General features: G+C 37.0%; 1 protein-coding gene and 1 long non-coding RNA gene across 10 annotated transcripts in view; one reads left to right on the top strand and one right to left on the bottom strand.

Annotated features, from left to right (window-relative positions):
* The window catches only part of epb41l3b (erythrocyte membrane protein band 4.1-like 3b), a gene marked incomplete at its 5' end in the record, with an annotated part of 118,334 nt that overhangs the window by 92,040 nt on the left and 6,029 nt on the right, over positions 1 to 20,265 (bottom strand). For 3 of the 9 annotated variants that reach the window (NM_001443245.1, NM_001443241.1, NM_214812.2), the window contains 1 exon segment: positions 702 to 773. 9 annotated transcript variants of the gene reach the window in all.
* LOC147846603 (uncharacterized) overlaps positions 1 to 20,265 on the top strand; it is a 151,083-nt gene that overhangs the window by 7,855 nt on the left and 122,963 nt on the right. The window lies entirely within an intron of this gene.

Genomic DNA, 20,265 nt, shown 5'->3' on the forward strand with positions numbered 1-20,265 from the left:
ATAATGAATATAAATTTTACACAGAACAATACAACATTAACGTAGTGTGGACTTAGCTATGGTAATGTTAATTAAGTGTCAATTTGCTCCACAAATCAAAACGCGATAAACAAATGCCAAAAATATAATTCACATTTTAATAAAATAATTATTTATATATATTTTATTATTTTCTTATTGTAAAAACTGCTGTGGTCAATATTATTAGCCCCCTTATTTATTTATTCATTGGCTATAAATCACTCTTGTCCAATGTCTTGCTTAATTAACACAGTTATGTCTTTAAATTTCACTTTAAGCTGAATACTAGTATATTATAAATATTTATTAAAGAATATTAATAAAATATCTACATTAAAACCTCAAGCTTGGCATCTGTCAGCGAATGTGTAGTATTATCCGACGCGTCTTGTGTTTGTCAGCGCAGAAATCAGTGTTTAAGATCAAATATGACTATAAAACATTGCTAACATTAAGCGTTCGCTGCGTTAATATACTGAATTATAGCGTTATTTGGATGTATAATGTGTTACGCACAGATGTTGCGTCCTTTCTACACAAACGCCACTGAAGCGAACATAAACACACAGATTTATGTCATCCCGAACATTCAGTCATACATTTACGCGATAATCTAAACGAACTAAAACACTCAAATGCGTTTATAATGGTAAGAAATCAGCCCAGAGGCTGGAGCTTACCGTAGGCGGCGCGGTAGAGTCTGTGGCCGGCAGTGGAGCGTCTGTCAGCGGCTAAGCGGAGCTCTTCTATCCGCCTCTCTGGAGCTCAAAAGCGGGGGCGGGACGATTCAAAATTACGTCACTGGACGACGCACCGAGCGTAATGACGCACATGCTTAGGCGAGAGATGAAAATTATGCAAAATTTTATATTGTCATTTATATTACTACGCATGCCATCCACAAATGCAGGGATTTAAAATATCCCCCGTTTAATTAAGGCTTTTGTAAACAAGTCTCTGGGGGTTCGGGTGGTTCGAAAGAGGTTCGAAAGTAGACATAGGTCCATAATTTGTCCCATACACAAGCTCATTCCTCCCAATATTGATTAGAGAATTTAATTCAATTATTAAATCTATCCCTGTAAAAATTATTAAACTCGCTAAAAATCATATTTGCTATAATCCTCTATCTGCTGTAAATCCAAAACTATTTAGAAGGTGTTGAGTTGACTGATAAAAAATGCACTAACAAACATATTCGTAATATTTTTCAGAAGCAAAATAAAATTACTCCTAGAGGCAATTTTTTTTCTGGAACTCTATTATAGTTAAATCCCTTCAAATATTCTATTAATAATAAAGTTAAGGAAATGCATTTTAAAATATTACATACAATTTACCCAGTAAAATCGTTTTAATCAAAGTGCATTGACACGGAGGATTTCTGTGGTTTCTGCAATGTGGATTAGGAGAGCCTTTGCCATCTGTTTTTTGAATGCAACATTGTAAAGAATTTCTGGAAAGATCTAGCCAAATATATTTTTTTAAAAGGACAAAACTTAGTTATTATTTTACATTCAAAGATATTATTTTTAATTAAGAAAACAAATCCAACAAATGTCTTTAATATATTGTAAATCTCTTTATTTTATTGGCAGTTTTATACACACAAACAGAAATTTTCTAAATCATCCCCTCATTGACCGTTTTTTGTATTGAGTTTGAAATTATTTCTACAGTGAAATTGTTGAAAAACAAAACATCTGAGATATGCATTAATTATTAACACTTTTTTTTGCATCCCCTGTCAATTCCTAATATCATTGGATGTAGAAATGCTGTACACTAGACTTTGTGTAATTTCATTTATTTTGATTTATTTTTGTTTTTTGTTGACTTACCATTGTTGTATTTTTATTTTTTTTTTGCATGTTTCATATTTTGTATTGTGTTGAATGATTGTTCCTGTATGCAATAAGAAAACAAAAACAAGGCTCATTTCTGCTATTTTGACTGCCATGTCATAATTAATTGTGAAAACCACCATCGGGGAAGGCTCTAAGATGGAATCCTCTTTTGGCTGTTGTTTCAGCGTGACTGAAGAAAGTTGAATAAGCTGGCCAGTTTATGATAGCCTAATAAATTACTATAGGCTGGTAACAGCATCCTTTTTCTGATGATAAATGGAGTAATAAATCTGCATTCGAAAAATAAGTATTATTCTCATTTTTTTTTTTTTTTCTAAATTTTTAGTAAATGTTTTTGGTACATCCAAAAGTGTGGTTGATGACCATCTGACAAGCCAATCCTGCAAAATAATAGTGCTTAAAGTATTTAAACCTAATAGTTAAATAGAAAATGAGGCTAATAACTGCAAAAGGGTCCACCAGGCTAGCTACAGCCCTGTGTTGTAAGTTATTATCGATATTTGTTGTCTTGTGAATATCTAATAACTGATTTATTTTCTCTTTGCCATGATGACAGCACATAATATCTGACTAGATGTTAATCAAGACACTAGTGTTCAGCTTAAAGTGACTAAAAAATAATGCATTTACTAACATGAACAAACAATGAACAACACATTTACTACAGTATTTGTTCATGTTAACGTTAGTTAATGAAAATATAGTAGTTCATTGTGAGTTCATGTTAACTCATGGTGCATTAACTAATGTCAACAAGCATGCACTTGGATTTAAATAATGCATCAGTAAATGCTCAAATATGATTAATAAATGCTGAACAAGTGTTGTTCATGATTAGTTCATGTTAGTAAATGCATTAACTAATGAACCTTATTGTAAAGTGTTACCAAACAAATACTAGAGGAAATACTGTGAGAAATTCCTCAATCTGTTCAACATCATTTGGGGAATACTCACAAAGGAAATTTTGACTTCAGCTGTGCATGAGTCTGTTTTTATTCCCTTGTGGTCACTGTATATAAATACAACAACACTAAATCCAGATCTAAAGCACATGCATCCTCACACACACAAATAAAAGGTCTGCTTTTAAGTCGCGGTGGTCCTGGAATGATCTGCGGTCAGTTGTAAAGCCTATAGAGAACTGAATGCATGTGCTGATAATAACAGAGAGCGTCTGTGATTCACCACACAATAAATGCTCAATCTCAGCCTTTGACAGATGGAGACTCCCCGGGTGGAGCTGCTTTAAGAAGCGCTGGGATTTAAAGGCATTAAAACTAAACCTGCTGATGATTTTGTCAAGTTTTCTAATGCTCAAGTTGAAGACGCGACACGTTTGCTGATTGCTGTTGAAGATCAGTTTACAATTGTTTTGATTCTGACTATAATGAAGTCCAATCTAACCATATTGATGTCGTGTCTCACAGTGCTAGTTTTGTGCTGAACAATTCATCTGTGCAAATCATTAAGAACAAATCAATAGTTTGTCCTCATAATATTTTATTGAAATCTGAAAAAGCACTTCCTGTTTGTTTTCAGTTCAATTCTTAGGCTGCGTCCTAAATCGCATCCCTATGCACTATTCTACACCATTTTGTGGTATAAATAGTGCAAGTTAGTGCGTTCACACTGAAAACAAACAAAATATCAAATAAAAATAATAAGTGCACTTTAGGGTGCTTTCACACCTGCCTTATTTAGTTCGATTGAATCGCACTAGAGTTTGTTTCCAAGCAATCGTACTCGAGTGCGCACTAAAAGCGGACCAAATAAGCGTACCGAGACCTGCTTGAAGAGGTGGAGTCGGTACGCTTTCAAACAAACCCTGGAGCGGTTCGATTGTGGTGAGAATATGATCCGTGCTAAAACAGGCCCAATCGCAAAAAATGCTGCGCCTTTTGGACTAATCCAGCTGCCGTAGGCCGATGCGCTGTGCATTATGGCAGAGGTTCTCAAAGTGGGGGTCGGGACCCCTCGAGGGGTCGCGAGACAATGAAGGGGGTCGCCTGGTGATTTTCAAAAATACATTTTTATTAAACCTTAAGACTTACTGCATTTTATCAATAACCTACTAAAGAGAAAAAAATAGTCGTTTATAGTTACTATAAACTATATAGTTACTATAGTAGCTTATAGTTAATACTGTCAGATGCACAGATTGATTTTATAACAGCAGGTTAAACTTTCTAGCCCATTTACAGCACTGACATACATAAAAAAACAAACAAAGAATAGACTTGGGTCTATTGGTGTGTGTGTGTCATTGCATACAAGGTTTCTGTATTTATAACCACCACCTCAGAGAATATTGGGGGTCACGAGTCACTGGCATTGTCATTTTGGGGGTCGCGGGCTGAAAAGTTTGGCAACCCCTGCATTATGAGATATGGAGGAGAAATATTTGTTGACAGCGCTTTACCAACAGAGAGAGAGAGAGGGGAAAGCATGAGCTGATGGATCGTTGGTAATATTTCCGCAAGATGATCATGTTGCAGTTTAGCTAAATTAATTCTCCTCCTGAAGTGACGTCGATGCATTAAACACTGTTTTCCCTACACGGCCGCGTTTCATTCTTGTAATGTATAGTTTGTCTAAAGCAGAGATACAATCAGTAGCGCAGTCGCCCCTCCAGAGTAAAAGGTTTTGTTTACTTGCAGGAGTTCACTGGCATTTTCCCGCACGTGAATTCTGACCAATCAATAAGCAGTTTAGGAAATATGTTCAACAACATCTGGCCAATGAGAGATGTGGATTTTGTCACATGACTGCATTTTGGTTCGTTTCAACTGGTTCGGACCAAAGCCAGCAGTGTGGTGTGAAGACGACCCAAAGACGGCAGAAAATGCAACACTGAATCATTTATTGCGCTTGGTCCAGACCAAATGAAGCGAACTACAGATGTGAAAGCACCCTTGATTACCCGGATGATGCACTCATTCAGCCGGTTAAATGAAATGTGTTATGATGGACAGGGCTGTGTCTGAAACCGCATACTTCCATACTATATAGTACGCTAAAATCAGTATGCGAGCGTAGTATGTCTGAATTGATAGAATTCGAAAATCAGTATGCGAGAAGTACCCGGATGACCTACTACTTCCGGCGAGATTCTGGAGTGCGCATCCCATGCATGCTGGGCTATCCCATGATGCCCCGCGAGAGAATTCATGAATGGAAGAAGCAACGCAATTGACGCAAGTAGATCACGTGACCATGACAAAATGGAAGATGTAGTACGTCCGAATTCCATTCATACTTTCACATTCATACTGTAAAGAACGTACTTTTCTAACGGCCGAGTAGTACACTTAAATTCAAATGCAGAACCTACTGAGTAGTAGGCGGTTTCAGACGCAGCCACGCACTCAACAACCGCAGGTTTGCTCAAGGGGCGGAGCTATGGGGCGCACATGCTGGATAACTTTATTTATTTTAGATGGTGAAAGCAAAATTCCCCCACGAGAGGGATTATAGCGCCTCCCGATGGTGAATGCGGTTATACTCATGGCAGGTATTATTTGATAGTTTAGTCATTTATTTCCAGTGGTGTAAAGTACTTAAGTAAATCGACTTCTTTACTTTTTTTTGGCTACTTTGTACTTATACTGAGTATTAAAAATAAAAGCAACTTTTACTCTCTGTGACTACAGTTCTGATTGAATATATGTACTTTTTACTCCAGTACATTTAAACGGACGCTTATTGTTACTCGTTACATTCTGATGCGCGACAAGTCGGCATCTTTATCTACCACGGCAAATTTGTTGGGCGGACGAGGCGATATCGCCATCTGCAGGCTGCTGAAGGTACTGTATGCAATTTATAAGCTAAATCACGTGAATATGAATCAGCAGCTTGCCTAATGCCAGGTGTTTAATTAGCGACATGGCTGCAGCCAGTGATGAAGCCGAAGTCGGCACATCAAGCAGTGCCAGCACTGATGACCATCCATGGCCTTATCTGAAAGAAAAGTTCTCATTTGCCGATATGCAGAATGGCTCTTACAGGATGCACTTTGTTTGCCACGAACCCCCAAAATAAGTGCTTTTAATAATGTATCGTCAAATTTGAGAAAACACATTGAAGTAAGAGTCTATTTAATGTTAATTGAATGTGAATTTAGTCAAATTACGTCTGACTTTACAATGGTATTGTAAGCACAATGTTAACAAAAGTTAATACAGCTACTGATATGGCAAAAAGCACTGCGACATGACATGACTGTTTTAGCTTTTTTTGTGCAACGTGACTAAATGTATCACTGAAATTTTACATTGTGCATCAGGTGCATTTAGCTGTGAGTTTGTGATGTATTTTTCACTGAATTTATATGTAGTTTACTAAGTTGAAAAATAACATGGCTCCTCTTGGTTTAATTTTAATACAGAGAAAGCATCCTAATCAATTTAAAAACTCCTCAAAATAAAAGTCTTGCCCCCCTCTGAGACTGAGAGGTGAATCACATGAAAGTCAGCTCTGATTTTTTTTACGTTTTACTACTTTTCTTTTATTAAATTGTGCCTTTTTTTTGAACATTTGAGTTTGACTGAGACTTTTTGTTCTATTTTTAGGAAATAAAACCCTTCTTGGTGTTCTTTGAGCCTACATTCAGTATGATTAAAATACTTAAGTTCTTTTAAAATTGGATACTTTAATACCAACCCAGGTTCATTTTGAAAATGTAGTCCCGTGGACGTTTCTGGAGACCGCGAATTACGTCCCGGGAGGTATGTATGGCTGCATTTCATTTTTTAAGCGAACGCTACGGGGGGTGTGACGCTGTTCCCTTTTGCGCTTACCGGCTGACCGCTTACCTCCGTGTGGAGGGCTTTCCCGCTGCAATCAGTTTGTCTTCAGATGCAGAGAAGAGAAGTTGACAAAGGCGTTCAGGTTCGAGTACGGGGAAGAGCGGTGTTACGGTCCGTGGGAGTTTGTATTTTTGTGCCTTCTCCCTCTCTGTTTTGCTTGTCTCCCTTCACATCTCCTTGTCTGTCATTCGCTCTTTGTCTCGTCCTATCACCTTTTGTTCCGCTACTTTTTCTCTGCTAGGTACCTGCTGATTGGATCCCGAGCCTGTCACTCCTTATTAGGGCGTTTCCTCGTGGACCTATTGGACTTCGTTCTGTGGACTTTAAATTCGACCGGCACGCCTTGTTTTTCAGAGTGCTATGTGTGTGTGTGTTGGTTTGTGTTCGCTCGCTGCTGTTCATAATGTATGCTTTGTTCTGTGTTTCTGAATAATTACATCGATGTAAATTAGGTCATGGTTAAAGAGTTGATCATTCCTTTTTGGGGAAAAGGGAATAGTTTACTAAGTCGCGCGACATACATTTTGCCCGTAGGTAACTCCAATGTTCAGAAACACTAGGTAAGTGGGTGAGCGCCACATTTTGTATTTTTGTTTATTATTTCAGGGAGTTTAGGTGTGGCGTCGCAAACGCTGAAGATTTCGGTTTCTTTTTCACATTTTGATTTTTATTAGTAAGTTTAGAGGGGGATCTTGTGTTCTAGTTTAGGCGGCTTTTGGTTTTGTTTAGTTCTTTGCTTTGGCACCACTCTAGTTCCTTTGTCCCCTAAAACTTTTGATAGTATTTCTTTTTTTTTCTTCTTCCTATTATATATACATTGTACAAAGCGCACACATGTAAGCCTCTCTTTTGCTGGCTTCATTTTTCTTCTCCTCGTATGAGGAATAAACGAATTGACCGTACATTTTTTGTCCTGGTATATTGTCCATCCATCTACTCAGTAATAATTTAATATTACAAGTGTTACGTTTATTTTCCCTAAACAACTTAATTAAACCGTAAAAAGCGGTTTCAGAAATCAGGTAAGACAAAAACAGAATCCAAAGAATAAAGTGAACGAGTGAATAACAGGGTGACAACGTGGTGAAATCCGAAAAGGTGGTGAAAAAACCCGATGAGGGCTTTTCTCTTTCTAGACGGCTAAATTGTTGCTCGGGTTTAGGGAAGTAAGCGGGCGGGCGGGTCAATCGCTAAAACTGGTTGTGTTCAGGGAAGGAGGAGGGCGGGTCAGCTGATTGGCCGGTCGCACAGTCAATCATTCGTTCAGTCAGACAGCGGCCTCTGGTGGGTTGACGCGAGAACAGGGTGGGCGCGAACGGCACTCGCGAGAGACATTCGAGATACGATAAAGCGCACACAGCGGCCTCTCGCGGATTCGCAAAAACAAAAACTGCACAAATACGTACCTCCTGTATTTCGCGGTCTCCAGAAACGTCTGCTGGACTACGTTTTCAGAATGAGACTGGGTTGTTTAATACTTTTAATCAAGTCTTATTGGAATTAGTGACTTGTAACTTGTAATGGAGTAACTTTTACAGTAAGGTATCTGTACTTTTACTCAAGTATGGTTTTCAGGTACTCTTTCCACCTCTGTTTATTTTACTGATTTTGCTACCGTAAACGTCATCAGGGAAACGGCTTGAATTTCCGCTTAGTAAAAAAACATCAGTGCTGCATTTGGGACGACACTACATACATTTACTGTGCTGTTGAGTGTGTAAGTGTATAAGTACATAGTGCATGAGTGTATAGTGTGCCATTTGAGACGCAGATTTAGATTATGTCAGTCTCAGGTAGTGGGCGTGGCTAACATACTCAACCACGCTCCTTCAGCTTTGACAACACACCCTTTTCCCCATCTTTCTGAATGATTTGCCTACTTTATTGCATCCAATTAGCTCGGAGAGGAAAAAAGTATGTTCATTTCTACAGCTGTAAGAAATATCTGTTAATGATCAATTTCCGTATGGGTTTTTGTGTTTATTTATGGTTGTGAATAGCATTATGGGATGTTGATCTCTGCTCTGTCAGTTAAACAGTAATTTTTATTGACATTTCAGACATTTGAAATAATATAATGCATAATAAATAATGCCTAAATAAATAAGTCTGTTAAACAAGAGAAAATGTGCTGCAGTTTATTACAAGGTTTCTGTAGTGTAATCTCACTCACCGGCCACTTTATTAGGTACACCTTACTAGTACTGGGTTGGACCCCATTTTGCTCTCAGAGCTGCTTTAATCCTTGGTGGCGTAAGATTCAGCAAGCTACAGGAAATATTCCTCAGAGATTTTGCTCCATATTGTCATGACAGCATCACACAGTTGCTGCAGATTTGTCGGCTGCACATCCATGATGCCAATCTCCCGTTCCACCACATCCCAAAGCTGCTCTATTGGATTGAGCTCTGGTGACTGTGGAGGCCATTTGAGTACAGTGAACTCATCGTCATGTTCACCAGTCTGAGATGATTGAGCTTTATGACATGCTGCGTTATCCTGCTGGAAGTAGCCATCAGAAGATGGAGACACTGTGCTCATAAAGGGATGGACATGGTCAGCAGCAATACTCAGGTAGGCTGTGGCGTTGATGCTCAATTGGTACTAATGGACCCAAAGAAAATCTCCCCCACACCATTACACCACCACCACCAGCCTGAACCGCTGATACAAGGCAGGATGATCCACGCTTTCATGTTGTCTGAGCCGAGCATCCGAATGTGTCAGCAGAAATGGAGACTCATCAGAGCAGCAACGTTTCTCCAATCTTCTATTGTCCAGTTTTGGTGAGTCTGTGTGAATTGTAGCCTCAGTTTCCTGTTCTTAGCTGACAGGAGCGGCACCCGGTGTGCTCTTCTGCTGCTGTAGCCCATCCGCCTCAAGGTTGGCCGTGTTGTGTGTTCAGAGATGCTCTTCTGCAGAGCTCGGTTGTAACGAGTGCTTATTTGAGTTACTGTTGCCTTTCTATCAGCTGGAACCAGTCTGGCCATTCTCCTCTGACCTCTGGCCTCATCAACAAGGCATTTGCGCCCACAGAACTGCCGCTCACTGGATATTTCCTCTTTGTCGGAGCATTCTCTGTAAAGCCTAGAGATGGTTGTGCATGAAAATCTCAGTAGATCAGCAGATTCTGAAATACTCAGAGCAGCCCGTCTGGCAGCAACTTCCCCATTCTGATGGTCACTTTGAACTGCAGCAGATCCTCTTGACCATGTCTACATGCTGAAATGCAGTGAGCTGCTGCCATGTGATTGGCTGATAAGTAACTTGCAGTTGGACAGGTGTACCTAATAAAGTGGCCGGTGAGTGCATCACTATAAATCATTACAAATGTTAATAAAAGTCACTTTTTTCCAACATTTCAAGGTTAAAAGTTGTTGAAAAAAGACCAAGATCCCATAATGCAATTCAAAAGTATAAATAAACAATGAAAAAAGCATCATGAAATACAGAAAACTGCTCATCTCCTGACATTTAGTGTACTTACGCAATTTCTACTTTACAAAGGCATGTTATAGTGCACAAGAATGAGATTTGGGCCACTCGTGGGTGTTTGCGAGTCCACTAGTGTGTAGTTTTGTGTTGTTATAATAGAGTAAATACGAGTTGACACTTGCTGGAGAGCCCCGAAGCTACATTCAGCAGCTTCTACAACTAAACTGTAAAACTGCACTCACTCCCTACAATTACAGGGGAATTTATGATCTGAACTTAAATGTATTAAATAGGATAGACCCTTGAGATGAAGCATCTCCTTTTTGAGGGGGTCCCTAACAAATAAATCAAAACACATCAACACATACAGACAGCTGAACACAACAAACAAACAAGCAGCACACTACACCAGAACCAACTCTCATGGTCTATAGCAGGGGTGCCCAAACCTTTTTGCATAAAGGGCCAAAAACCAAATATCATCGAGAGCCATGGGCTGAAGTTAAATATACCAAACTATATTACTAGGGATGCTCCGATCTCTGTAATGCTGGCCGATCTCACAAACTAATCACAAGTGTCTCTCTCTCTCATCGTGTGATCGAGCTGCTGTGAGGCTCTTCAGTACTGTGATCATTGTGCTGGTGTCAATAGTCAGATATTTAAATACCTGAATGGCATTGCATCTATTAAGGCCTTTTTACATATAAGAACTTAAAGTTCTGTGTTTTCAACAATACTGCAAGTTCACTAAAACCTGGCTGCAAATATTATGGAAATAAAAACTTTTTTTATTACAAGTTGTTGCCTAAAAAGACAATAAATCAGTCCTGATAAAGTGTCTAGATCAGTGATCACCAAACTTGTTCCTGGAGGGCCGGTGTCCTGCACATTTTAGCTCCAACCCTAATCAAACACACCTGAACAAGCTAATCAAGGTCTTACTTGGTATACTTAAAACATCCAGGCAGGTGTGTTGAGGCTAGTTGCAGCTAAACCCTGCAGGGACACCGGCCCTCCAGGACCGAGATTGGTGACCCCTGGTCTAGAGGGTGTTATTGATCTAAAACGGGGAGATTATTCCAGTCAAAAGGAGCCTTGTATTGAAATGACCTGCGGACAGTTTCTGTTGTAATTCTTGGAACAAACTGAATAATCCCGAGAAGGTAAATGGAACTAGAAACTGCTTTAAATAAGAAGGGCAACCAAAACAAACCCATTTAAAAAGAAACAAGTACCAATGATATTGTGTACAGCAGTGCTTCTCAAACTCAAGTACCACCTCAGAAAAAAGGGCTGTGTCTCAATTCCAAGAACGCAGAGAACGGACTTGTGTTCTTGTGGAGAGCGGTCTTGCCAGGTTTCCTTGGAAGAACGAACTCAGGAGACCGCGAGGGCAGAGAACGCGTCCTTTGAGAAATGGGATGCTGCGTTCTTCCTGATGGTCACATGACCTTCACGCGTTTTAAATAGTAAATTATTTAAACATTACAGCACTCATACAACGATTTATTGTTTCCCCCCTCTTCAAAATATATACTTTGCATAAAAGCATTATAAATATACTATATGCACAATAGAAATAAAACTGATTTTAATACGAATCTCAGCAAACAAACACCCTTAATGTGTTTATTCCTTTATTAAGATGTCCATGTTAATGTTTACTTTCATCGTTTCATTTAGGGAAACTCCTGAGGTAAATAAGTGATATCTCTGAACTTTCATAATAAATCTAAATAAAACGCAGCGCTTCCCACCTCCAGTCGCAATCACTTCTGGGACTTCCAGAGCGAGTTCGCTGCTCAAGTCTGCATCGGTGCGTCCTCGATATCAAGAACACATCCGGGGAAGTTTCACGCGTCCTCCGTACTTGCGGTCTTGAGCATTGGAACTGAACACAGCTGATGATGACGTTGCAAGAGAACACGAGGACACAAGACCGCTGATGAACGCATATTGAGAAACAGCCTATGTCTCTCTAAGTACCACCATAATGACTGGTGTTGAAATACAGTATTGTAGCAGACCTAAGCAGCTACAGCTCTGCACAGGTCAAAAACATGGCAGATTAATTCATATTATTATGAATATTTATTATTGTCAGACACTTTAAACACATTAACACTGCACTGTGCCTACAAATAAATAAAATGTCAATGTTTAAATTAAAATGTGTTTTCTATCGTTAAAAAGGCACTGCTCTTAAAAAGGAAAACTGCTGTACTGTAAAGTCTTTTCATGAAGTAGCCTATTCATCAAAACCTGCAAATCTTCCTTGAACCTCATAACTATAAGCTATAAACTCATTAAGAAAATAAACTCAGCCTTTTTAGACCATGCACCACGGCTCAAAGCGGATTTTTCCGTCCTTAAAGGAGCAAATATGGATTCTGACACGCCCTGAATGCGCTTGCGCCCTGCGCTTTCTGTTATGCGCATGGACCGTCAAAATAGAGCCCATAGTTTGAACAATAACACTGCACTGTGCTTACAGCTAAACAAATAAATAAAACGTCAATATTTAAATTAAAATGTGCTTTTAAAAGTTAAAAAGGCACTGCTCTTAAAAAGTAAAAGGAAAACTGCTGTACTGAAATGTATTATCTTGAAGTAGCCTATTCACCAAAACCTGCAAATCTTCCTTGAACCTCATAAATATGAGCTATAGTCATCATATTCATGCATAAACTCTTTTGAAATATATGATGCATGTATATATGGCTTATTTGCATATATTTGAAATGTAAACATTAACTTGTATTCACTCTAAAAAAAAATGCTGGGTTATTTAAACCCCAAATTGGGTAAAATATGGACTTACCCAAACACTGGTTTAATTTTGGTCCTATTAATTTAATAAAAAAAAAAAAATACCAAGCAGTTGGGTTAGTCCCTATTACACCCAGAATTGGGTGGAAATACCCTTGCATTTTTTAGAGTATTGTAAACATATGAATTGGATTCACATATTTAAATTAGATCTGCTTACTGCGTGTTAGAGTAGGCTTTGTGTGTCAGAAAAGCGAGTGATTGAACTTTATCTGCCAACATATAAAAATACGGGATACGCCCCCCAACAACAGTTACAAATATGGGGAGGAAAGACAACGAAAACGCTGGAGAGGCCGATTTCATTCTGAAACGCTGCTGCTCCGTCTCAGTGTGGATGATGGAAAACGGAGACATCTGAAAACGGAGGCGGGGCTGCCGACATTCGCCTCTCTGATTGGGGCTTTTCCTGAATATTAAGTAGACTAACACACACAGTTCAGTCCTGCATCCTCTCCTTGTAAGTTCAGACTTCGCAAGTTTGATCAAGGCTGCATCTCTTCTTCTCAGTTTGATATGGACAACAGACTATACCGAGGACACGGGTAAATCTTCAAAGGGAACAGTGTACTTTATAACTTCATTCACATCACCCTGTCTATGTTGTTTCACTTTATCAACAATAAAATGTAAACATGATTTAAGGAACTGCCTATTTTCATTTTAATATTAACAACTAAACAGACAGCAGAAATGTTGAGGCGTCGTGCTGCATGAGCGTCATCTTCACTGTGTGGATATTTATAACAAAACGGAGCCGATAACAACTGCCTCCTTTCAATTTCAGTGAAAATACGAAACACACCCTCTCTTCTGCTGAATATCAGTTTTAATAATCGATAATGGCCATTTTAAAAGTATAACATACAATAAGTTTATACATTATAGGAAATAAAGGCAAGCGATCAGTCAATATACAGAATGTACGTGCTTACATTAATCATTAACTTATCTTTGCGCTCAGCCAAAACACGTTACCTGAGAACAAGTAATAGATTCCAATCCCCAAAGTCAGGGAATATGTCGTTAGATAAAGACAACAAGATAAATGAAATATCACGTTTAATAAATATAGTGAGATTAGATCCAGCGGGAGATGCTTGATGAGAAGTCCGACTAGCAGAGCTCTCATCTGGGTAGATAGGCTGCAGCGCTTGCCCGAGAGTGTGTGTGTGGTCACGTGATGTGCGTTTTCAGCGTTTTGGTGTGGACGGAGAGCAGTTCAGAAACGCTGGGTAAAACGCGAGTGTGGACGCGGATCGTTTTCATTCTAAAACGCCGTTTTAAAACTAAAACGCACTAGTGTAAACGGGGCCTAAGTATTCAGCGATTCCTCCGCACTAGAAGAAAGCCTACACAGTTTGTAAACCACTGGTCTACAGGATTTATATGCGACCTAAAATGTTTTTTTTAAAACTTATAGCAGTATTTGCTTCCATTCCTGTGATTTCTGCACTTAAAAATACACAGAAATCTTATAAAAAAATCTACATTCTTACTTGTTTATTTATTTATCTTTTTATTTTGCTAGAAAGTCCCACTGAGATACAAGATCCCTTTTCCAGGGAGTCTGAAACGCAGCACAGAATTTAATTTCACATTAAAAACAGCCACAAACATACAGGTGAAGTCTGTATTTATCAGAATTATTAGCCTTCCTGAAATTTATTTTCCCCAATTTCTGTTTAACAGAGAGAATATTTCTTCAACACAATACCAATTATAATAGTGTTAATAACTCATCTCTAATAACTGATTTCTTTTCTCTTTGTCATGATGACAGTAAATAATATTAGGCTAGATGTTCTTCAAGACACTTCTATACAGCTTAAAGTGACATGTAAAGGCTTCACTAGGGTAATTAGGGTAAAGTTAGGGTCATTAGGCAAGTCATTGTATAACAGTGGTTTGTTCTGGAGACAATCCAACACTAATATTGCTGAAGGGGGCGAATAACATTGATATTCTAGCTGAAATAAAACAAATAAGACTTTCTCCAGAAGACAAAATACTAGAGGAAACACTGTGAACAACTCCTGAATCTGTTCAACATTATTTGGGAAATACTTTAATAAAAACACAGCACAGGAGGATGAATAATTCTGACTCGACTGTCCTAAAAGGCCATGTGAGTTTGTTTGCTAGCTGTTTTCCTGCACTCCTCATATGATGCTCTGTGACTCTGAATGATCTCAAAGGTCTTTTTGTTCAGTGTATGAATCTGCAGTTATTGACTCCTCACATTAGCATAATGACTGGCAAATCTGCATATCGGATGATGTCATCGGGTCACATGACGCCTCGTATAGCTCGTCACGAGTCTGAAACCGCTTTAAACCAGCGAATATGACCACAGATGAACTTTGGATAGAGGAAATATCGCTCTCGGCACTTTCTGCAGCGTGACTAACAGATCAGACTCTGAAGAAAGTGCTAATGTGTCTGAAATATTGAATAAGTGCAAGTTATAAAGCCTAAATAGCAGTAATCTGCAGATCTAGCTTGAATAAAAGCCATACACTTAACATTAATCAGTGTAAAAAAAAGCATATACTATTTCAGCATATGTTTTACAATGCGGTTGCCCTTCCAGCTGCAACCCAGTATTGGAAAGCCGGAGCACCCGGAGGAAACCCACGCCAACACGGGGAGAACATGCAAACTCCACACAGAAACATCAACTGACCCAGCCGGGACTTGAACCGACCTTCTTGCTGTAAGGCGAACGTACTACCCACAGTCCTACCGTGTCGTCCAATATAAATATTATAACTGCATATTTAAATAATTATTATGTAATTTACTTATTAATCGTATAATACATGTAGTTTTTATTTATAAACTTTAAATGACATCATTTAATATTCATGTTACATTAAAATCAGTTTATCTCTGAAAATAATAGCACTCAAATTCTTATTAATTGCAATAAAAATATACAACATTTAAATAAATTAATAAAGATACACAGATTTTAAATCTCAGGTTCATTTACATTTCAATATTCATTATAATACTAATTAGCATTATCATAAAACGACAATTCTTATGCTAAAAGGAATATCACAAATCCCAGGTCATAAGGGAAAAAAAGTGTTTAAATGTTATTTTATTTGTTACATTTAGGACATTATTTTAATTATTAAGCGCATTTACTATTACTATAAAGAAAAAATAAATCTATTATTTTAATTCAATAAGAAATGTTTATGTTTTATTATTTAAAATATCTGAATATCTGAATAATGAGTCAACACAGAAATATTTACATATATTATTGAGAGCTAAATGTTTCCTGGTCTCAAAAAGTGACATTATATTGGTAATTAAGCATATTTAGTAAAATTATAAAGGAGAAAATGTATTTGCATAATATTTAATACAATATTTATGTTTTATTAATTATATCCAACTTTTTATAATTCAAAATGCAAATTTAAAAGAACAATTACATATAAAAATTAATCATATGTTTTATAATACAAGTGTTTTATTCTTTTTAAAAACACAATTGTGTTCTATGTTTTTAATAATAAAAGTCTTAGGGTTAGGGTTTTAGTAACTTTTTTAATAATAATAATAATAATAATAATAATTTTTCTATATTTTTTAATAATAAAAATATAGAAATAACAAATAATAATTGTAGTTTTAACAATACAAAAGTTCTATAATTATCATAACACAAGTATTGTGTTAAACAAAAAATGCATGCAAAAATAAATAAATAAATTAATTAATTAATAAATAAATTAATTAAAATATTAAAATATTAAAAACTAACTGGCCGAAATTAAAAACTGTGTTGTACATTTAATAATAACACAAGTCCTGCAAATATACACTGCTCCTGAACGAAATCTTCAGCTCGGTGTGTACAAGCAAACCACATCCTATAAACCAGCATTGATCCATCCATCATGCATCATCCAGACTTATTAAAGACGGTTCTGAAGACTGATGTGTTGTGCTCATCTATTAATAGCCTCTCCCGCATGTCTTTATAAGGGTAAAGCACAGAGGTGAGATACATACATATAAATATAAAGTGTGTTATCAGCGCTCGACTGAAGGTCTGTGCGTTATCTAAAAAACCCTCACACACACTTCTGCTGAGCTTCACACAATGGAGGAAAAACTGCACACTGAGCATGAGCGTGTGTGTGTGTGTGTGTGTGTGTGTGAGTAAAGTCTAGAAAAACATCTTGCAGGAGCGCCTTCGAGACCTTTGAGCGGCTGTTTATCAGGCCACACCCCTCTGACCTCTGACCCCTTCATCAGCACTTACACAATGCTGGAGGAGGTCAAAGTCAAGAGCTCAGCGCGGGTCAAAGGTCACACTATTAATGATGCTGGCTGCTTCAAACTCCACGTTTGGTCAAATATGCATGGACAATTACTGTATTTTTAATTAAACGTGAATGATCATTGTAACACGATGGTTGATTTAGTCCAGATTTCACGCAGATTTTCATGCAATTTGCGCAAAAATCAACACTAATTAAACTAAAGACGCAGACAAATGAATAAAATAAATATTTAATAAATAAAAATTCTAAAACGAACCAGCCGAAATTAAACATTTAGAGAAACTGAAACTGTTTTCTTTTTTAAGGTAAAAATTATGAGTAAAATTAAGATCTAAAAATGCTGGGTTGTTTTAACGCAATGTTGGGTCATATCCAGTGCTCAGCGTAATGGAGTACAGCCCATTGTGAAGATGAGCGTGTTCCTCCATTTCTCAGTGAATATAGTCAGTGTATTCTGGTGTGTTTAAACAGAACAGATTTATTAAACAGATATATTTATTACAATAATACTTTAGTCACTAGAGATATTCAGAAATTGAAAGAGAATACAAATAAATTCAATCAAAATATTGCATAAAAAATTACAACCAACAACACCCACAAAAATTTTAAATTTTTTCCTCTTTGTTAAATGTGTATTTAATATTTTTCTCTAACATATAAATGTGGCTGTTTAATAACGTATAAAAGCGCTGTTTGGAGCGCTTTAGAAATGGAGACATTTTAGAATTGTCATGCTAAAATGTGCAAAAATCAACAGCAATTAAACTAAAGATTTTAAATAAACAATTCAAAAACTAATGAGTCAAAATTAAACATTTAGAAAAACTGTGAGTATTATCTTTTTATAATTCAATTTTATTTTAACTTTCAGACTGAAAAAACTGGGTTATTTTAACTCAATGTTGTTTTTCAGTTAAATTTAAATGATTGTCTTTAACACAATAATTTGCTTTTGTTCAGATTTCACACAAATTTTCAAGCAATTGGTGCAAAAATCAACACTAATAAAACTAAACATGTACGCAAAGATAAATAAATTAATTAATAAATTAATACATGTAAAAAATGAACTGGCCAAAATTAAAAACTGCTTTCTTTTTTAAGGTAAATTATATTTAAAATTAAAATCTAAAAATCCTGGATTGCTTTAACTCAGTGTTGGGTCATATATGGACAAAAACGTAATTTAATTAAACGTAAATGCTAAAATGCGCAAAAATCAGCAACAATTAAACTAAAGATGCAAATATTTTTTTAATTAATAATATGAAACAATTCAAAAACTAATCAGCCAAAATTAAACATTTAGAAGAACTGTAAATATTATCTTTTTTTTTGTATTATAATATACAAAAAACAAACAAATGATGGGCTCTTTTTTTAGTTAAACGTAAATGATAATTGTTATCACAATGCTTTTGTTCAGATTTTACACTGATGTTCATGCAATTTGTGCAAAAAAAATCGACACTCGTTGTATGCAAAAATAAATAAATAAATAAATAAAATATCAAAAACGAACTGGTCGAAATAAAAAAACTGACCGTTATCTGTTTTAAGGTAAATTACTGTAAATTTAAAATCACAGCCATGCTGGGTTGTTTTAACTCAATGTTGGATCATAAATAGACAAAAACTTAAAATGTTTTCAACACAATGTTTTCTTTAGTCCAGATTTCACAATGACTTTCATGCAAAAATGTGCAAAAATTGACACCAATTAAACGTAAGATGCTAAACTAACAATAAATAGTTTAAAAGTAACCTGCTAAAATTAAACGTTTTATTTTCAAATTCAGACAGCAAAAGGTGGGTTGTTTTAACTCAGTGTTTGTGTCAAATATGGATAAACAAATGATGGGTTCTTTTTCAGTTAAATGTAAAGGATTTTGTTCAGATTTCACACTGATTTTCATGCAATTTGTGCAAAAATCGACACAAATGAAACTAAAGATGCACAAATAAAAAAATACAGAAAAAATTATTTATTTTTTTGCTTTTTTAGAAATTCAAAGATTAATCAGTCGAAATAAAATATTTAGAATAACGACTATTTTTAGGCAAAGTTTATTTTAGACTACGGACTAAAAAATCTGGGTTGTTTTAACTCAACATTGGATCAAAAATGGACAAAAACAACTGTTCATTCATTCATTCTCCCCCATCTAGTCCCTTTATTCACTGACACAGTGGAATGAACCGCCAACTATTACAGCATATGTTTTACACAGCAGATGCCCTTCCAGATGCAACCCATACACACGCACACACACTCATACACAATGGCCAATGTAGTTCGTCAATTCCCTTATGGCACATTTGTTTGGACTGTGGGGGAAACAGGAGCACCCGACCCATGCCAACACGGGGAGAACATGCAAACTCCACACAGAAACACCAACTGACCCAGCTGAGACTCAAACCAGCGACCTTCTTGCGGAGAGGCCACAGTGCTGACCACTGAGCCACCGTGACGCCTGCACAACCGGTTCATTCTTTTCTTTAAATCTGAATTAAGCTTTTTAACCCAATGGTTGTGTCTGTCCACATTCGAGTGAACACTGGGCTCAAAAGAGAAGTCCAGAAGCGAAAGAAACTCCAGGTAATGAACGCTTTGACTTCCAAGCAGAAATTCCTGCCATTACTCCCAGTGCAGACGACTATCAGACACACACACACACACTGATGAAAACACTGCGATCAATACCCACACCAATGCTGAAAGATCAGACAGAAGAACAGCAGGTAAACAAGAGCTATCACACACACACACACACACACACATGGAAATTTCAGCATTTGACAAACACTATTCTGCTAGATTCAGTCTGCAGGAAGCTGAAAAAACTAATCGCATATTAGACAAAACTGTAAAAAGGAAGTGAAAATAGAAACACACACTCACATAGACAAACACACACACACAGAATCACATGTGAGTCACACACACATGAGTCTTCAGCTGAAAACACACACTCAGCATTA

Source organism: Danio rerio, chromosome 2 (genome assembly GCF_052040795.2).
Source record: "Danio rerio strain M-AB ecotype USA chromosome 2, GRCz13ab, whole genome shotgun sequence".
Classification (NCBI taxonomy): Eukaryota; Metazoa; Chordata; class Actinopteri; order Cypriniformes; family Danionidae; genus Danio; species Danio rerio.